Raw genomic sequence first — 20,779 nt, forward strand, 5'->3', positions numbered from 1 at the left:
CTGCTCATTCATGTCCACTTCATGAAGCTTCCGACTAACAGTTATTGTGCTGACGTTGCTTCCAGAGGTAGTCTGGAACTCGGTAGTGAGTGTTGCAACCAAGGACAGGCGATTTTTACACGCTACGCGCTTCAGCACTCAGCACTCTCGTTCTGTGAGCTTGTGTGGCTTACCACTTTGCGGCTGAGCCGTTATTGCTGCTAGACATTTCCACAATAACAGGACTTACAGTTGACCGGGGCAGCTCTAGGAGGGAAGAGATTTGACGAATTGACTTATTGGAAAACAGGCATCCATGAAATAGCCAAATCCACTAATATGAAGGGGTGTCCACATACTTTTGTATACAGTGCATTTGGAAAGTATTCAGACCTCTTGACTTTTTCCACATTTTGTTATGTTGCAGGCTAATTCTAAAATTGATTGTATACATTTTTTGCCTCATCAATACCCCATGAAGACAAAGCGAAAACAGGTTTTTTGAAACTTGTGCACATTTATTCAAAATTAAAAACAGAAATACCTTATTTACATAAGTATTCAGACCCTTTGCTGTGAGACTCGAAATTGAACTCAGGTGGAACCTGTTTCCATTGATCTTCCTTGATGTTTTTATGACTTGATTGGCGAATGCCTGTGATAAATTCAATTTATTGCACATGATTTGGAAAGGCACACACCTGTCTATATAAGGTCCCACAGTTGACAGTGCATGTCCGAGCAGAAACCAAGCCATGAGGTCGAAGGAATTGTCCGTAGAGCTCCAAGACAGGATTATGTCGAAGCACAGATCTGGGGAAAGGTACCAAAAAATGTCTGCAGCATTGAAGATCCCCAAGAACACAGTGGCCTCCATCATACTTAAATGACGGATGCCACTCATCAGTAAGTGGCAGCCCGCTTGAAGTTTGCCAAAAGGCACCTAAAGGACTGTCAGACCATGACAAACAAGATTCTCTGGTCTGATGAAACCAAGATTGTACTCTTTGTCCTGAATTCTAAGCATCACGTCTGGAGGAAACCTGGCACCATACCTACAGTGAAGCTTGATAATGGCAGCATCATGCTGTGGGGATGTTTTTCAATGGCAGGGATAGGGAGACTAGTCAGGATAGAGGGAAAGAAGAATGGAGTAAAGTACAGAGAGATCCTTGAGGAAAACCTGCTCCAAAGTGCTCAAGACCTCAGACTGGGGCAAAGGTTCACCTTCCAACAGGACAACAACCCTAAGAACACAGCCAAGACAAAGCAGAAGTGGCTTCGGGACAAGTCTCTGAATGTCCTTAAGTGGCCGATCGAACATCTTGAACCTGATTGAACAGCTCTGGAGAGACCTGAAAATACCTGTGCAGAGACGCTCCCCATCAAACCTGACAGAGCTTAAGAGGATCTGCAGAGAAGAATGGGAGAAACTCCCCAAATACAGGTGTGCCAAGCTTGTACCCAAGAAGACTCGAGGCTATGATCACTGCCAAAGGGACTTCAACAAAGTACTGAGTAAAGGGTCTGAATACTTATATAATGTGATATTTAAGTTAGCCCCKAAAAAATGTTTACCTGTTTTTGCTTTGTCAAAATGGGGTATTGTGTGTAGATTGATGAGGGGGAAAAAACGATTTAATCTATTTTAGAATAAAGCTGTAACATAACAAAATGTGGAAAAGTCAAGGGGTCTGAATACTTTCCGAATGCGCTGTGCCTTGCAAAAGTATTCATCCCCCTTGGCATTTTTCCTATTTTGTTGCATTACAACCTGTAATTTAAATATATTACAAAATAGTCCAAATTGGTGAAGTGAAATTTAAAAAATTACTTGTTTGTAGCTTTTTGTCCATCAAGGAAAACGCTATGTCTGGCTCAAACCCAACACCTCTCATCACCCCGAGAACATCATCGCCACAGGGAAGCATGGTGGTGGCATCATCATGCTGTGGGGATGTTTTTAATCGTCAGGGACTGGGAAACTGGTCAGAATTGAAGGAATGATGGATGGCGCTAAATACAGGGAAATTATTGAGGGAAACCTGTTTCCTGTCTTCCAGAGATTTGAGACTGGGACGGAGATTCACCTTCCAGCAGGACAATGACCCTAATTATACTGCTAAAGCAACACTTGAGTGGTTTAAGGGGAAACATTTAAATGTCTTGGAATAGCCTAGTCAAAGCCCAGACCTCAATCCAATTGTACACCAGTAGAACACATCCAACTTGAAGAAGCTGGWGCAGTTTTGCATTGAAGAATGGGCAAAAATCCCAGTGACTAGATGTGCCAAGCTTATAGAGACATACCCCAAGAGACTTGCAGCTGTAATTGCTTCAAAAGGTGGCTCTACAAAGTATTGACTTTGTGAGGGTGAATAGTTATGCACGCTCCAGTTTTCAMTTTTTTTGTTATTTCTTGTTTGTTTCGCAATAAAAATTATTTAGCATCTTCAAAGTGGTAGGCATGTTGTGTAAATCAAATGATACAACCCCCCCAAAAATCTATTTTAATTCCAGGTTGTAATGCAACAAAATAGGAAAAATGCCAAGGGGGGTGAATACTTTCGCAAGCCACTGTAGTGTATTTTAGAATAATTCTGACTATTTTGAGGAAGTGTTTCTGATTATGTTGTTGCTACGGTGGCTCAAGAGGGACAAAGAACAACTTTTATTTTGTCCACATAATTTTTTGATTCTATATTTTGTATATCAATCATAATGTTTACATTTCTATATATAGCAGCAAAAAATATGAATTTAATTCCTTCGTTACAATAAAGCCTTCTTCATACTGGCAGTTTAAGTGATTTAAATCCAATCCTGCAGTCTGAACTGCCAAAAAGCACATATAATTGGATATTTCAAGATATATTTCAAACCATCTTCGTAGGTGTTTTGAAATCAGATACAAATCTGATTCCTATTCATGCGACTTGTCTGAACGGTAGAATCTGATTTATTTGCCCTCAAGTGGTTTTTATACTGTTATTTGGCATATCTTGTTGCTTTTTAGCTACTCTGTTGTCAGTTTGTGGTAGCTAAATAGCTAGTTTATTGTTCACAAACACATTTATGAATGTGCTAGAAAGCTAAACAGCTACCTAGCTAGCTAGTTGACTGCTGTGGCTAGCCAAAAAGGACTTGTTTTGAAAGTTGGATAATATTATCCTTTGAGGCTTTACATGTGTTCTTACACTATGATGTTGAACATTCAAAGTAACTGGGAAACGTCCATGGCAGCCATTGTTGTCACCTTAGCTTGCTACATAACTTCTGAGTGATAGGAAGCACAAGCACCACCACCAATCAGCCTACACCACTGTGCCCACACCCATAGTAACTATGACAACAAGTGTAGTCAAGTTAGCAAATGACTGCTGTCTGAAAACACACAAATCCGATGTGGTCACTTGTAAATTGCTGTTTGGACAGTCAGTATTCCAAAACTGATTTGAAAAACAAAACGGATTTGAGCGTTAAGGCATGCGGTGTGAACAAGGCTAAAGAGTCCTCAATCAACCTTAGTGTAAAAGACTGTTCTACAAACCTGAACGGCGTCTTTGATCATTTGAATGATWRATCATGTGCTATGACACTGCAATCACATTACCATATTCATGATACTGAGGACTATTTTTAGGACTAGGCTACTTCTTTCAAGGAAACGTCTTTAGCAAGATCTCACTCTGACTTTGTTAAGCAGAATGATGCAATAATTGCAGGAAGCTATGACAAATGTTTCATAAACAGCTATGGCTATTGTACAATGCCTACAAAGTATACAACGTTTTACAACTTAACCTTGAAGGCTGCCATATGTCTTACTTGTTCTGTGAAACACTTAAAACACAACAAAAAAACTTTGCAGGTGTTGCAGAAAAGAGATTTATAAAAAGCCTCACTGTGAACTCTTTCATCTCCCAGTGGAAATAATCAACTACAGTATTCCGCTCTGCCCACTTTTCCCTGTTTTCTCACCCGGTTTCTCCTCTGATGAATACAAAGCAGTTGAATAAATACTGCATTCACAGAATAGAGTTAAGAATAGGAACGTACAAAGACAGAATAAACTGCCATTTTATTAAAAGACACAGAATAAACTGCCAATTTAAAGAGTCAGTGAGGCTACAGACAGAGCACTTAATGGATCCTGTCGTGTAGAGAAGTGAGCCGAAGGAAAATAAGCACATCTATTTTGTTAAGGCATGACAAATAGAAGAAAGATGACAAGTCAACGTTTGTTTACTGCTTTATGCTGTATCGTTAGAGCATAAGACGTTATAGCAAATACATCCAGATGGACCAATTATCTGCTATAATGTGAATAATAGTCAAATAAGCCAAATTGTAACTTCTGTAAAGGGATGGAAATGCATTGTCTTTATGTTACTCCTTAAGTCTATGGGCCCTAAACAGTCTCTTAAAAGAGTATACTGCACAAACACTGTGTTTGGATACAAAAGTGTGTTAGCTCCACTCTGTTGGCATGAGTGGCTTATTTATGGTCTGATGATGACATTAGCAGATGGGACATTAGCAACTAATCATAAGAGATCAGTGAGTTAACCCTCCTGTTGTGTTCGTTTCATGCTAATTAATTCTGTGTTCCCGGTCCAAAATGACCGCCTCATTATAGCTGATTATAAATCCATAATACACATATTTTATCACGTAATGTTGTGTTAGATCTTTTTATCAACTTAACTTCTTGTGAACATTACACATTTTGAACTTCTATTTGCTATTTATGGCCTGTAGGCCTCATTGACCTGAGCTCATACAATTGGTTTGAGAGTTWAAAAAAAAGCATAATGTAAGGATTATTTTGAGTATAACAAATACTCAGATGAAACATATTGTGCGATTTATCACAGACTACTTTGTGTCAAAGTTTAACAAGGACATTTGTTTTGAWACCATTTCAAATTTTTAAATAGTGGCACAAAATAACATCTGTTGTGTTCCTACTCAAAACTGACTGGTATGATTTTATTAGTAAAGAAAGGACATAGGCCCAAAACTACACATGAAAACGTTACCATATTACAAKATTTATGTCTGAACACATTAAAGAACAACAGTAACAATAACAGTATTACTAACAATAACAAAAACATAATTTTTTTTACAATCTGTCAATCAATGGTGGTTATATTTTGTGTGTTCTSATGCACATGTTGGACAATACGTGGTGGTTGTTGCATGTGCCTTACAAATATATGCACTGCATTTATGGCACATAATGCTCYTTTTGACATCTCTTGGTGCACACAGATTGCARGGCTTCCTTTTGTCTCTTCTGTCTCTGGCGATCGATGATCTTGCTTCTGGCCCTTGTATATCTCTCACCAATCCAGCCGAGGATGGTGTTCGAGGAAGGTGTTGGCACCTTTGAATGAGGGGTGCCACCATGGCTTTCCCCAACTCTTCTAGGAATAGTCTCGTCTTGAAGAATTTCCCCTGCTTCCAGCCTGGATTCARCTCCATCCACACCACAAACGCGTTGTAGGCCGACACGTCTAGGATGTTGAAGAGTATGTGCCAGTAACCTACAAAAGTGCAACAATCAGTAAATAAAATAATGAGTACATACAAGTGATGTTTCATGTCTTGCAGAGTAAAGTGAAAACTTGCATCAAAAGCGTTGTTTTAATTTATCACATGTAAAACATATTTACATATTCAAATTGAAAGATTAGTGGAATCTGTGCGGGTAGCTAGACAGGTAGGATGACTGACAGTGAAGGTGATCAGGTGGTCACGGGTCAGGTGACAGAGGAATGGATGAGACTGAGGCAGGAATTCCTTTAACCATAAAGTGGTATATTTACTGGGTAGTCTGTGCTGCATAACAAAGGAAACAGAATAACAGGTATCCAATCAAATTCATAACATGTATCCAATCAAATTCATAAATTCACAAAGATCAAATCATAACAATCATTCATTATTAACATAATTAGGGAATTCAGCAATCCAGTTCATTAAGAAGTCAATAGGATTCATCCTTGAGTCATTTAGGCTCGTAACTATTTATCATAATCATGCGAAGAATAATACAAACAGTGATCGGTTATTCAATCTATAATCCCCTTTAGTTTGATATCAGAATCGATCAGTTCAGCAAACAATGACGTTTCATATTTCAAGTGTCCTTCATGTGTACATGTAATTTCATTACATATTAACCATATATCGATGGCATAATTGGCCTGTGATGATCCGTAGGGCCGTGATCATTGACCATTCACATTACACAATAGGTCTGAAGCGTACGCTCCAAGCCATGCTCCACGGCAATAACTGATGGCCCACTCTGCCGATCGCAACAGATAGTTCAGATGAAAGGTAACAGATTCGGTGGACTTACTGGATTCATGGACACACAGAACTTCTGGATTAGACGGAGTTAAGGAAGAGAAAGCAGCGAATCGGGCTATGGCGATTTCCTCCTTTTATGGAGTTGAGATCTATCGGACATTGCCACCTGACCTAATTAAAGCGCCCCTGGCCCAGCTGAGCAAGTGTCCATGAAATAAAGGATTCTTCCACCAACTCCATGGGCTTTTCTACAGCCACCCCGGAAATGTGTTAATTTCCCACTCCTCAAAAATGCTAATTTCTTCCCCGTCCTCTGTCATCTCAGGGAGAGGAATTAGTCAGGCAACTGGCCGGATATATGTCCGGTTCTTTACCTGGATCTCCACTGATCTAACACGACCATCGGTCCCAGGCATGGTCTTAGTGATACGGCCCACCGACCAGGAGGCTCAAGGCAGCTGAGGGTCCACTGTCATTACTACTTGGCCAGTTTCCAGACTGGCCATTTCTCTACGCCATTTCCCTCTGTGCTGTAGGCTTGGTAGGTAATCCCGAATGAATCGGGCCCAGAAATGGTCAGCCAAGATCTGGCTGTGTCGCCACCGGCGWCTGCCAACGAGGTTGSTATCAGCATACATGGCTTGAGGAAGTTACGCATCTCGGCGTCCCATCAAGAGCATATTCGGTGTAACCGGATTGGGGTCAGCGATGTCTGRAGAGAYATATCCCAAGGGTTTGGAGTTCAGTATCCTTTCCACCTCTATCAGGACGGTCCGCAAGACAGCTTCACTGACAGTTTGGTCCCCCAGGACGACTCGTAAGGCCYTCTTTACAGATTTGATCTCTTGCTCCRATGTTCCTRCAAAATGAGGAGCTCCTGGAGGYTTGACTTTGAATGAGATTTGTTGGTCCATCAGATGATCCTGGAGGCTGGGTTCCATGGCTTGGAAGGCTTCCTCCAACCTGGCTTCRCCTGCCGTGAAGTTTGTGCCCCTGTCAGCCAGGATCTCGTAGGGTTTCCCCCGTCGGGAGATAAACCGCCGTAGGGCCATGAGGAAGGCTTCAGTATCCAAACTCTCCAGTAGGTCCAGGTGGACACATCTAGTTGTCAAACACTTGAATAGAATGCCCCAGCGCTTTTCCACTCGACAACCTAGCTTGATCGTCAAGGGGCCAAAGCAATCTACTCCTGTTGACCAGAAGGATGGTTTGAGGAGGTGCAAGCGAGCAGCGGGTAAATCTGCCATTTTGGGCACAGTGGCTCCGGCCCGCCATCGCTGACATTCCACGCAGGTGTATTGGTGCTTACGAATGGCTCCTRGTTCTCCAAGTATCCAGTACTTCCACCTCATCTCCCCATAGACTCTCTCTGGCCCTGGGTGGAGAAGCCTCTCATCATAACTCTTGWTGAGGAGGCTGGTAATAGRGTGTCTGGAGTCAAGGATAATTGGGTGGATAGCATCGGGATCCAAGACTTCTGCTTGGCGCAGCCTCCCTCCGKCTCTGATCACTCTGAGGATTTGGTTATATTCTGGGGCAAGAGAGAGAAYACGGCTGWCCTTAGCCACTTCCCTACCGGCTTTCAGAGCTTTTAGCTCCTCAGGGAAGCTAACTGCTTGAGTATGCTGGAGGAGTAGTGTCTCTGCCGCGAGGGAGGTGGGTATGGAAGCCACCCCATCTGAGATCTGGTTTGTGGCGGCGATCAGATCCGGCATGTGTTTGGGATTTTGCTARGTCAGTGAGAGCTGTTGTTGGTTCTGTAGAGATGCTGTGTTATTGGGCGGACTTCCTTAACTCATGAGCTTCAGTTGGTTGCGGAGGGGCCACACGCCTGGGGGCTGTCGGCCACTCGGTCTTTGGTTGGGACAAGAATGGTGATCCCAAGCATCAGCGATGGGGTTGAGCCAGTTCCTCAAGGGTTTTACCACGAGTAACGTCATCGGCAGGATTGTTTACACTGTCAACATACCTCCAGTTCTGGACTTCTGTTAGGTCTTTGATTTCCGCAATGCAAGTTCCGACGAACACCTTATACCTGCAGGACTCCGACTTGTGGTCGAATCACTCCAGTCCACTGGTCGAATCACTCCAGTAGATGACCCTTTGGATTGGCAAGTTGAGCTCGGCTCGCAAGGTAAAGGCCAACTGGGCTCCGGAAAGGGCAGCACTGAGTTCCAGCCTAGGCATTGACAACTGCTTCTTGGGTGCGACCCTGGACCTGGCCATGACAACGGAGACATGGGTGTGGCCTGCCTTATCCTCCACTCTTAGATAGGATACCGCCCCATAAGCTCGCTCCGAAGCGTCACAGAACACATGCAGTTCCAGACACGATCCCACTTGGTCAGCACAGGGTGGTACATAACATCTTGGCATTTGGACTTCAGAGAGCTCCAATAACTCTGTTTCCCAACAGATCCATRGTTCCACTAGGTCAGCTGTGTGGATCGGTTCATCCCAGGCCCTTTTGGTCTGCCACAGGTCCTGGACTAAGACTTTGGCCCGGGTTGTGTATGGCAGGATATACCCATGGGGATCGTATTGGTTGGCCAGGGTCCGATAGATGGAYCGCAGAGTGGGGGTTTCGGTACTCAGGGCTGAGCGGTGCTTGTACCCCAGGGTATCCGGTATGCAGCTCCATCTCAGTCCTAGAGAGGGTTCTTGTGGGTTAGCACCAGACTGCGATAGCCATAGTTCACTGCTACTGGACCTGGCTGGTGGRGGGAGGTGCTGGATAACCTCCGCTCTGTTACTCGCCCACTGTCGGACCTCAAATCCCCCGTTGGACAGGAGATTCCGTACTTTATCAAGGAGTGCTTTCGCTTCAGCCGTGGATGGGACGCTCAGTAAGCAGTTAGCCACATAGAAGGCATGTTCCACTGAATGCAATACTTCTGGGTCACTGTCTGGGTGCTCCCGTGCGTGTCTCTGCAGAGCGTATATGGCACAGCAAGGACTACAGGTGGTGCCAAATGGGAGTACTTGCCATTCATAGATTGTGGGCTCTGCGTCTCGTTCCATATCTCGCCATATGAACCGGAGCAGTGTGGTGTCGGAAGGCAGCAGACGAATCTGATGAAACATGGCTTTGATGTCTCCACTGATGGCTGTGGAGTGCTGCCGGAACCGGAGAAGGACAACGTGCAAGGAAGGACCTAAGGTTGGTCCGGGGAGTAGACAGTCATTCAGGCTGCAGCTTGGAATGAACAGTTGAAGACAAGTCGGTACTTCCCACCGTGTTGCTGGATAACATGGCGAGGGAGATACCAGGATTRGCTGAGTGGGTTTCCCTCTTCATGAGCTGTCACTTTGGTGACATAGCCTGCCTTCACAAGGTTATGAATCTCTTGGTTATGAACTTCAGCAAGCTCAGGATTATTCACCATGCATCGCTCCGTTCCACGCAGTAGTGGGAGTAAAGCCCGTGTCGAGGTTGCCAGAGGAGGAAGGTTGGGGACCCGTAGCAGTGGGGTTGCGTACCTCTGAACGCCATCCATTTCAAATGGTGGTGGTGCGCTTTTCCATGAAGTCTAATGCATAGGAGTCATGTTTCGAGCGTGTGACTTCCTGTCGCTTCCGGTTGGAGAAGGTGTCCATCATCCAGAGCATCTCCACATTTCGAAGGAGGTCAGTGGCTGGACAGGYGGATGGAGCTAGATTGCTTCTGGTGAAGAGGACTTGCTATGACTGTACAGCTTGGGTGGAGAGAAGTAGATGGGCTGMACCTTGCACAGCCCAACCCAAGGATGTATGGACAGCAACGGGCCCTCCTTCTGGTCCAGCTCGTATAGGCTCAGTCGGGGTGACGAGATGTGGGTGGTCTGACGCAATCAGGATGAGTGGCGCAGCCCTGGCCAGGTTAGGAAGAGGCAATCCTCGGAGATGAGGATATTGTTTCTGTAGAACACTTACCGGGCAGGAGTGCTCTGCGAGATTCAGGCCATCWGCTGTGAAGGCATTGGTGATGTTATAGGCCACGTCCCTGTTTCACAGCAGAGCCCTTCACTTGGATAACATCATGTCGCACCATTCTGGGATGAAGGGTCTCGGGGGTCCCCTCCAGGTTAAGCTGACAGGTGGCCGCTGGGAGAATGATTGTTCTTTCAGACCCATCATCTAGAACGGCAAATGTATCAATGCCTCTCCCTTCACCTTGCAGAATAACCTTGACCACCTTCAACATGACCCGTGGAGACCGGTTCATCTGGTCAAGGTAGAGCTCCTTTGCAGCTCCTACCATGAGCATACTCTGCTCCTTCTGTGCTTGGGGAATTACATCATGCAACACTGTGAGATGGATTTCCTTACAGCAATTGCAGGGTTTCCTCAATGTGCAGGTCTCCACCTTATGGCTACGGGCACACTTGTAGCATCGCTCGCCTGAAGTGATCCAGGCCTTCAATTGAGGTTGAGTAAGCTTCTTTACCCTGGGGCATGAGCCAAGGAAGTGCCCCTTACTCTTGCAATAGGGGCAGTAAGGCTGGAATTTGATGTTCTTGCTCTTGAGAGAGGTCTTCTTCACGGGTTCCTCCCCAGTTTCACAATTTAAGTACATGGTAGTGGAATTTGTCCTTTTCTGTCCCTCCTGGCGTTCAAACTCCTTCCTTCCCCCAGAGGCTATGGRTGAGATTGTGGCCTGGTGAGCGATGCTCTTCGCCCTCGCCTCCACCTGCAACCATGCGGCCAGGTCTCCGAGGGCATAGGTGCTTCTCGAGCCCTCTTTCAGGATGGCCTTCTTCAAACAATGTTCAATGAAACTGTCTCTCAGGTAGTCTGGAAGCTTGCTAAGAAGCCTGTTCATGTGGGAGCCACATTTCAGCTCGTTCCRGTCTTCTCCTTCAACGGATTGGAGCATTTAGGTCAGCGATTGAACAGCGAGGGAGAACTTTTGGAAGGCAGTATGGTCTCCCATTTTAATTGGAGACGTGTTCAGGATGTTGTTTTGTTCATTCTGGACTAGCTGGCGTGGCTCACCATATCTCACTTTCAGTGCCTGGAGAGTGTATGGTGTGGTGTTGCGGAGTGCATAAAGGATTGGGCCAGCATGTATGCACTGGGAAAGCGCAAGTGATCCATCAGTACTTGGTACTTGTAGCATTCTGACAGATGACTGTGAATATCCAGTAGGCTCTCCAATGCCATTTCCAAAAYCACAAATTCACTCTCCTTTCCGCTCTCAAAGTATGGCAGTTTGAGGTCTGGGAATTCCATAGGCTGAGGTTACTAGCAGTTTCATAATGTTGGCTCCCTCTTCTGGTTGCATGAAGGATAATCCCGGGACTGCTGATGAGCTCACTGTGGCCTCATTGGGCCTGTCCCCTACTGTCCCAGACCCTCCATTGGTGGCAGCCGGAATTGYGTGAGAGCCCTTCCACCTGRTTGATGACTGGCCTGGCCCAGGCCCTTAACAAGAGGAACGATTTGCCTTGGTTGGTAATTGGCGGAAAGGTCGAAGGAGTGATACTTTGTCTAGATGAAGGAGGAATGCTAACTTGTGTCACTGGCATAGAGGYCATTGGCGGAGTGGCCTGTCCCCCGTGCTCCGTGTTGGCTGTTGACCTCGGAGCCTCCGGGGACTGTGTGCCATGCTGTACCAGAGGYGCAGATTGGGAAAGAAAGGCAGACAGGTCAGGTCCATGTGGAGGGGTGGTCAGGTCAACTCCTTGTTCGTTCTTCTCCAGGAAGGATAAGACCATCCGTGCCTCCTCCAATTCCCTTCTTGGCAATGAATTCCAGTTCCTGTAGATCTTCTCGGACCTGAACATCCAATAGGTGACATCGTTCGTCAGCCATAATCCAATTTCATAATCACAAAGATCAAATCATAACAATCATTCATTATTAACATAATTAGGGAATTCAGCAATCCAGTTCATTAAGAGTCAATAGAAATCATATTGAGTCATTTAATCATGAGAAGAATAATACAAACAGTGATCGGTTATTCAATCTAAATCCCCTTTAGTTTGATATCAGAATCGATCAGTTCAGCAAACAATGACGTTTCATATTTCACCCTTTCAAGTGTCTTCATGTTACATGTAATTTCATTACATATTAACCATATATCGATGGCATAATTGGCCTGTGATGATCCGTAGGGCCGTGATCATTGACCATCACATTACACAATAGGTCTGAAGCGTAGCTCCAAGCCATGCTCCGGCAATAACTGATGGCCCACTCTGCCGATCGCAACAGATAGTTCAGATGAAAGGTAACAGATTCGTTGGACTTACTTGGATTCATGACACACAGAACTTCTGGATTAGACGGAGTTAAGGAAGAGAAAGCAGCGAGATTGGGCTATGGCGATTTCCTCCTTTTATGGCGTTGAGATCTGTCGGACATTTCCACCTGACCTAATTAAAGCGCCCCTGGCCCAGCTGAGCAAGTGGCCATGAAATAAAGGATTCTTCCACCAACTCCATGGGCCTTTTCTACACCAATGAATATAATTGACTCCATATTGTTCACAAATTCAATGAGCATTTCACCAAACAACAACATGTCTTATTTTTTSTGGTGCAGATAAGACAATCTGGTCATAGAAAAAAAGTACTTGAGACTTCAAAGATAAAAAGTAACATACCTTGTCAAGGTTTTCAACTCCCCCTTTGTTCCGGTTGTAATCCAGGACAGCGTTGAGCTTCTTGTCCTCCCTGGTACTCACAGCGGCACCCCTGTGCAGAGTTGTCATCCGGAGCACATTCTTKTTTTTCRTKGMGCAGTAGGACACAAGAGTGTGTGTATCGGTGAAGGCAAATCTAGAGGAAAAACGATCCCTGTCCTTGGTAGTGAGTAAGGCAGGAGGCAACTCAGGCTTGTTCCTTCTGACCGTCCCCACCATGGTCAAATTGTCACATGTTATGTTGTGCCCCTGGAGACCTGCAGTCATTTCCAGTTCCCCTGGTTCCTTTCGGGAACACCGTCAGCAGGGTTCCTCGTGTAAACCTGCATGTTCCAGGTATAACTTGTCCTGGCATCACATGCTGCCCATATCTTTATTCCATATTTAGACAGTTTGCTTGGCGTGTACTGTTTGAATGGGCGGCGTCCCCTAAAAGCGACCAGACACTCATCCACTGTGATGTCTGGACTTGGGTTATAGATAAATGGCATGCACTCCACCCACTTGTGCCAAACCTCTCTGATAGCTGCCAGCTTGTCTTGTTGACGGCGGCCTGGTCTTGTATCACGGTTGTTGAAGCGAATCACCTGTGACAACACGTGAAATGTCTGGAGTGACATAGTGGCACGAAAAATTGCCTGACCAGACTCTGCATCCCATAAACTGGTGGTAGATTTGTTTCTGGATCTGTATACACCAGCCAAAATCAAGAGGCCCACGTATGCTTGGACGTCTGTCCGGTCTACCTCTTTCCAGTTGTCTTTGTAAACGCGTCTCCCCTCCAAGGTGGTCATGTTGATCACTATAGTTTTGATTGACTCTGTCAGGAACAGTTCGAAGCAGGATTTTATGTCATCAACCCGGGATATGGTGTATCTCGTTGGCCTGGGATCATCCTGATAACATTTTGAGCCGACAGCCGACCTCTCCTCTCAGGTGGGGATGAAGACCAGGACATATTCCCATTCTTTGACCGGAATGTAACAACAACCTCAACAGGGCCCTCTTCCTCATCACTGGATTGTTCCACATCGGTTGTCTCTTGGTCTGGATCATATTCTGTGTTGTCTTCAACTTCTGACACTTCCTCCTCTAATGCATCTTCACTGTCAGTTTCCTGGCCTCTCTCCTCCTCACCAGTGTCATGATCAAAGATATGATCAAGAGCCTCACATGCAGTATATCGTTTGATCATTGTGCTGCCACAGAATGAATTGTGAGCAAGGACTCAAAAAAAGCTTTATATACCAGAGCTGCGAGAAAAGTTCTATATGTTATTGAAACAATGTTGCGATTGTTTGTGAGAATGCAAACAGGTGTGGTTCCCGTGGGGGAAAGATTCTATTTGGGAAAGGTTCCCGTGGGGGTTGCCATGGAAGAAGGGGAGTGAGAGTGTTCAGTGTTGTTCAGAGTGTTCAGATGCACTGTGTGGACAAAGTCATGGAACCTTATGACAATCAGATTAAATGAACTACATTTTTCAGAGAGAAAACTTGTAAATCGGTCCAATTCGACCGGAACACAACAAGAGGGTTTTAAGAATCAAGAGTACAGCCATGCATTCTCAATGAGAGGCAAAGCAGGAGAGATGCAATGCACGTTTCCAAGGAAACGAGACATTACAATGCACTGGGAATATCTCATCACCCTAATGTTAGTTTAGATAATTGTGGTGTGTTTTAAAAAATAAATAAAAAATGTTCAAGTTTTACTAAATGTACATTAATGTAAGTACAAAGATTTTACCATATCCCTCCCTTCCTCCCTCCCTCCACACAACACATAAACCCAAGCCCCCTAGTCCGTTCCCTACCTCTCCGCCCTACCTCAGTCCACCCACCTCGATTATATCCCAACCACCCACCCCCAACCCTGTCCTAGCCACCCACCCTGATCACCCCATATAGCCAACCCACCCCACACCCTCCCTCAATTTGGTCCTAGAAAACAAAAATTCTACAGAGATATCACAACAAATAAACAAGCAAAGATACAGGGGGAAAAAATATACAAACAACTCAATACAGATTCAAAATACAAAAACAGAAATAAATAAATGATCAGTAAACAAACTTGCTTGGACTGGATAGCATTATATTGATGACTGTACCTATTATGTAATGACTACTGGTAACACCTACTGGGAAACCTTAAAGCATCTCATCAGAGGGAAGCCTCTGCAAGCCATTAAAGTATGATATAAATGGTTGCCATTTTATAACCAATGTATCATCGGAACCTCCATCGGAATTCTTATTTTTCTCAAGCATTAGCAAGAACATTACATTGTTGAGCCATTGAGAAGTAGAGGGGTGCTGAGCAGACTTCCACTGGGAAGAATTCTACGTCGAGCTAATAAGGATGTACAAGTAACAATATGGGCATGTTTGGGATCCAAGGAGAACAAGTCTTCTGGAATACCAAAAACAGCTTTCAAGGGACATGGCTGCAGGTTAATTTCAAGCACCTCAGATACAGTTTTAAAAATAGAATCCCAGTAATTTTGTATTTTAGAGCATTGAATGAACATGTGACTAAGGTCACATGGTGAGACATGACATCTATCGCACTCTTCATTTACATTTGGATATATTTCAGACAATCTGGATTTGGAAAAATGCACTCTATGTAAAACCTTAAATTGTATGGAACAACCAATATTCTATCAATCCCCTCATCCCACCACTCCTGTGTAAATTCAACACCCATTTCCCGTTCCCAAGCAGATTTAGTTTTGTTGGTGGAGTGTTTGTCCAATGACAAAATACACAGATAGATCTGACAAATTACTGCTTTCTGTCGAGATAATAGAGTCAATATGCCATCCCAGGGTTGGCAAGGGGGTGGAGCAGGGAAGCCAGAAAATTGTGAGGAGACACAATGCCTAATTTGAAGGTAACGGAAAAAGTGAGAAGGAGGCAAAGAGTGTTTAGAGGCCAGGTTGGGAAAACTAGAAAATATTAATTTTACATATAAGTCTTGGAAGGACTTAATACCTTTCCTTGTTCATTGAGAGAAAGTAATATCTATTAGGAAAGGACTTAATACATTTCCTTGTCCATTGAGAGAAAGCATTATCTATTAGGGAAGGACTTAATACCTTTCCTTGTCCAGTGAGAGAAAGCATGATCTATTAGGGAAGCGGGGAATAAGTAATTCTAATCAATAGGACCCATAGTAGATGCAGAGGACAATTAAAAATGCTGTCGAAACTGGTACCAAATCTTAAGTGTGGAAAGCACTACAGGATTGCGAGTATAGCGAGAGGGGGATGTTGGGAGAGAGGAGCAGAGCAGAGTAAAGCAGGTAGAGATGCAGAAATACAAGAATGTGCCTCTAGGTGGCACAATGGGGTATCTGGAGCATGTAACCAGAATGGCAATTTCTGAAAATGGTCGCCCAGTAATAGTATATAAAGTTGAGTAGTGCCAGCCCTCCACTAAACATCACTGAAATAAAGATCTACTGACTCTGGGTACCTTTCCTCCCCAGATAAATGTGGTAACAGCCTGATTGGTTGACTTAAAGAAACACTTTGGTCAAATCAATGGGATAGATTGAAATTGATAAAGGAATTTGGGTAAACTGTTCATTTTTACAGCATTAATCCTTCCTATAAGTGATAGTGGTAAGCTACCCCATCTCTGAAAATGTGTTTTCATTTGTGCAAGAAGGGGAGAAAAGTTTGCAGAAAAAAGAGCATGTAATGAACGAGTTACATTTACTCCAAGGTATTTGAAACCAGAGCGGCTAAGCTGAAAGGGAAAGTCTGTCTGCTGGAGCTATAGTGCTTCTGGATTGACTGGGAAGCACTCACTTTTCTAGAGATTCAGCCTGTAACCGGAGAAGGAGGTAAAGTTCTCCAGAATAGAAAGGATAGAAGATAAACAGGTTAAAGGGTTATTTACATAGAGTAACAAATCGTCTGCATATAATGATAACCTACGTTCAACTCCTTCCCGTGTTACACCTTGGAAAAAGGAGGACGCCCGTAAATCTACTGAAAGGGGCTCAATGGCGACGGCAAATAATAAAGGGGACAGTGGGCAGCCTTGGCGTGTCCACATTCCAGGGCCAAATAATCAGAACCGGTGTCATTGGTACAGACACTGGCCTGGGGATATGTATACAAGAGACAGATCCATGAGCTAAATTTGACTCCAAATCCACATTTTTTAAGATCAGCAAATAGGTTCTCCCATTCAATTCTGTCGAATGCCTTCTCTACGTCTAGGGAGATTACCACCTCAGGGGAGTTGGAGAATTGTTTAGAATGAATAAGGTTAAACAGCGTCCAAATGTAAAAAAATGAATATCTGTCCTTTATAAAGCCGGTTTGTTCCTGTGATATGAGTCCTGGTAAGACTACTTCCAGACGCCTCGCTATCACCTTCACCAGCACTTTTACATCCACATTAAGGAGGCTTAGGGGCCTAAATGAAGAACAGGAAGTGGGGTCTTCCCCCTTCTTAAGGAGAAGCGCTATTGAAGCCTCTGTTAGGGTAGGTGGCAACGAGCCACGTTCAAGTGATTCATTATATATAGATAAAGGTAAAGGGGCTAACTTGGTATAGAATTTCTTAAAGAACTCAGTTGGAAACCCATCAGGCCCCATAGCCTTTGCTGCTCTGCATTGACTTGATAGACTGAATAACTTCTTCAAGGCTGAGAGGGGAATCAAGGTCATTTGCAGTTTCAGCCTCAACTGTGGGAGTCTCCAGTTCACCCTAAAATGTAGTCATCTTAGCAGTATCTGATGGAAATTCAGATGTATACAGGGAGGAATAGAAAGACTTGAAGGTGTCATTGATCCCCGTAGGGTCAGAAATCAAGCTATGAGAGGAATCTTTAATTTGGGGAATCAGACGAGTAGCAGCTCTGCGTTTTAATTGGTGTGCGAGCAGACGACTTGCCCTATCGCCATGTTCATACCACGTAAATGCAATAGTAACCGTTCCGCGTCTGTAGTGGACAAGAGATTGAATTCAGATTGTAAATTCAAGCGTTGCTTATATAGCTCTGGAGATGGAGTCAGGGCATATTGATGGTCTAAGTCAAGGATGGCTTAAGAGTTTTTCTAGTTTAGCTTTCCGAGTTTTGTTTAAATGAGAAGAGTAATACATAATACTCCTCTAAGATAGGCCTTAAGTGATACCCATAAGAGAGAATGAGATGTTGAGCTTGTCTGATTTGAAAAAAGAAAATTATCAATAGAAGTGGAGATAACGTTACGGAAGTCTGCGTCAGACAGGAGAAGAGAATTGAATCTCCAACAGAGAGGAGTACGAGTTTATCCTGATAGGACTATGTCGAGGGCTAAAGGTCCATGGTCAGAAATTACAATGGGTAAATATTCAGAAGAGGTGACATTTGGAAATAACTTATGATCAATAAAGAAATAGTCAATACGAGAAAAATAATGGTGTACATGTGAAAAGAAAGAATACTCTTTTGCCTGGGGATTCTGAAATCTGAAACACCCATTCTAAACCATAAAATCGGAGAAAGACTTTGACATAGCAGAAGGAGACATAGTTCTGGGGTTGGAGCGGTCTAAAGCCGGGCTAATAATACAATTCAGATCCCCGCTAAACATCAAAAGACGGGTGTTCAGAGAAGGGATTTTCCCCAGCAATCCTTTATCAAATTCAACATCATCAAAATTGGGAGCATATACATTCACCAGTACTACAGGTGTGTGCCAAATGGTGCCAGTTATGATTAAATATCTCCCATTACTGTCTGACATAACATTAGTAGTAGAGAAATGTATTATTTTACTTGCAACCCCTCTGGCTTTAGAGTTAAAGTCTGAGTGGAAAACCTGACTAAACTTGGAGTTTTGTAGCCTTGAGTGATCTTTAATGCGTAAATGGGTCTCTTGTAAAAATACCACATCTGATTTTAGCTTTTTCAAATGGGAGAAGACCCTAGACCTCTTGACAAGAGTATTCCAAGATGAAAAGGTTATCGGATTAGGTCGACCTATTCCCATATTACTATTATTAGCGTTGTTAGCCATCTAAAATATTGAAATGAAAAAGGTGTGAAAACAGACCAAGCATTTGCAAAGATAACAGAGAAAACTGATAAAAAAAGAAAAACAAATATTAAAATAATAATAAAATAGGACCAAAAAAGTTCACTCCCCGTCCCGTCCCGTCCCCTCCCACCCAAACCCAAAGTCTCCTTCCCCAGCGAATGGAGACAGCAGGAAGAAGTTTGCGCAGCTTCAGCGCATATAACATAAAACCTTCCTATTCTAACGCGGAGAGGCTCCATAGCACCAGTAGTGAAATACATTTGAAAAGGCATTCACAAAACGGTAAAGTAGGTCAACAGATCAACCAAAACAAAGACCCCATAACAATGAAACGGAACTGTCCTGACTCAGGGAGTCTTCAATCAGTGCAACACGTACAATGTGTCCTACAGTGTCCCTGTTACAAAAACGAAAAGGGGCCAAGTGTCTTTACATCTACGAATGATCAATAGGGCGTAATAAAGTGATGAAAAGTCCTTCAGTAGGTATCTAGACAAAGGAAAGCTCTGCTGAGTGGCAATGGTAGCTGTAATTTCCCAGACCAGAATCGTACGGAGGTTCTGAAGATCTGTGGGGAGTGTGACCACATGAGCCTCTGTAACAGTTGGACTGAAGTCGGCGCCATTGCCATTCACGTTTGCCACCGCGGTTGAAACGTCAGTTACAGGTCTTCTGCTCCTCAGGTCGTGTGACATTTGAAGCAAAAAGGTAATTTACAAACTCACCAATCAAATATGATATGTAAAAAAGTGGAATGCAAAATGAACTAATCCCTAGGAACCACATCCACAAGCTTCTTCTCCATTCACATGCTAAACCAGAAGCCATAGTTGTGGTGTGTGGGCGTTCTATCCAATATATACACAAATCTGGACTAGTTTAGATTTACAGATTATATTCTGGAAAAAGTTAAGTTTCAGTGAAAATATAGTGAAAAGTCAAGGAACGCTAGGCATTATTTGCCTTTCTTACTCCTGATAATGTCGTTTGACTGTGAAACAGGCCATTAAACAAGACACCTGACAGTGTGGGATCCTCCCCTGCGCTCCGCTGCCATGGCACTGTGGTAAATTTACAGCCACATAACTCACACAGGAGAATCCTCAAGGTGATTCCGCCACCGTCGTGCTCCACTAACCAGAGACCAGACACAGGACCCGACACAGGTGTTTGCTATGGGAATCAGTAAACAAGATATAGAGCTGTCGGGTCTGCCTGGGGTTGATGGGGCTGCTGTGGGGCTGAGGTCTGGGACGCTGGCCCGCCGAGGTGATCCATCTCACCACCAGGAGGGGGTCACTATGATCTACTGTACCTTTACAGCAACACTGAGCACAATCAACCCAGTCTACACAAACACCCATACAATTCCTCACAGCAGTGGAGCCCTTACCCACATCCATGTCCATCCATGTGGGGGACCATCGCCATCTCTGTGGGGAGTACAGACGATGGGAATTGGGGGACAGCCATATTACTCAAACACCACCAGAACAGCCCTATTGCTTTTCACAGAAGGAAAAGTTGTTATGAGTTCTGGTCAACTCCCTAGTGGTCCTGGTGAGGCATCATGGGAGAATGAAGAGGCTGTTTGTAATCAGTGGGAGATGGGATAGAGCTGACCTGGAAATGTTTCAGTACAGAAAGMAGTGTGTTTAAAAGCTAGACTCGCATCAAAGTGAATGCATGTAAGTTTTAAAGTGAAGTTCACCGACTAATTGATTCATTAATGCTGTGTGTGATGGCTCTAGCGATCTAGCCTGCTTGACATAAATAGATATAACTCTGCTTCACACTCCCAA

General features: G+C 44.1%; 1 protein-coding gene across 1 annotated transcript in view; it reads left to right on the plus strand.

Annotated features, from left to right (window-relative positions):
- LOC111953345 (low-density lipoprotein receptor-related protein 1B-like) overlaps positions 1–20,779 on the plus strand; it is a 232,446-nt gene that overhangs the window by 77,211 nt on the left and 134,456 nt on the right.

The sequence above is a fragment of the Salvelinus sp. IW2-2015 genome, linkage group LG27 (assembly GCF_002910315.2).
Source record: "Salvelinus sp. IW2-2015 linkage group LG27, ASM291031v2, whole genome shotgun sequence".
Classification (NCBI taxonomy): domain Eukaryota; kingdom Metazoa; phylum Chordata; class Actinopteri; order Salmoniformes; family Salmonidae; genus Salvelinus; species Salvelinus sp. IW2-2015.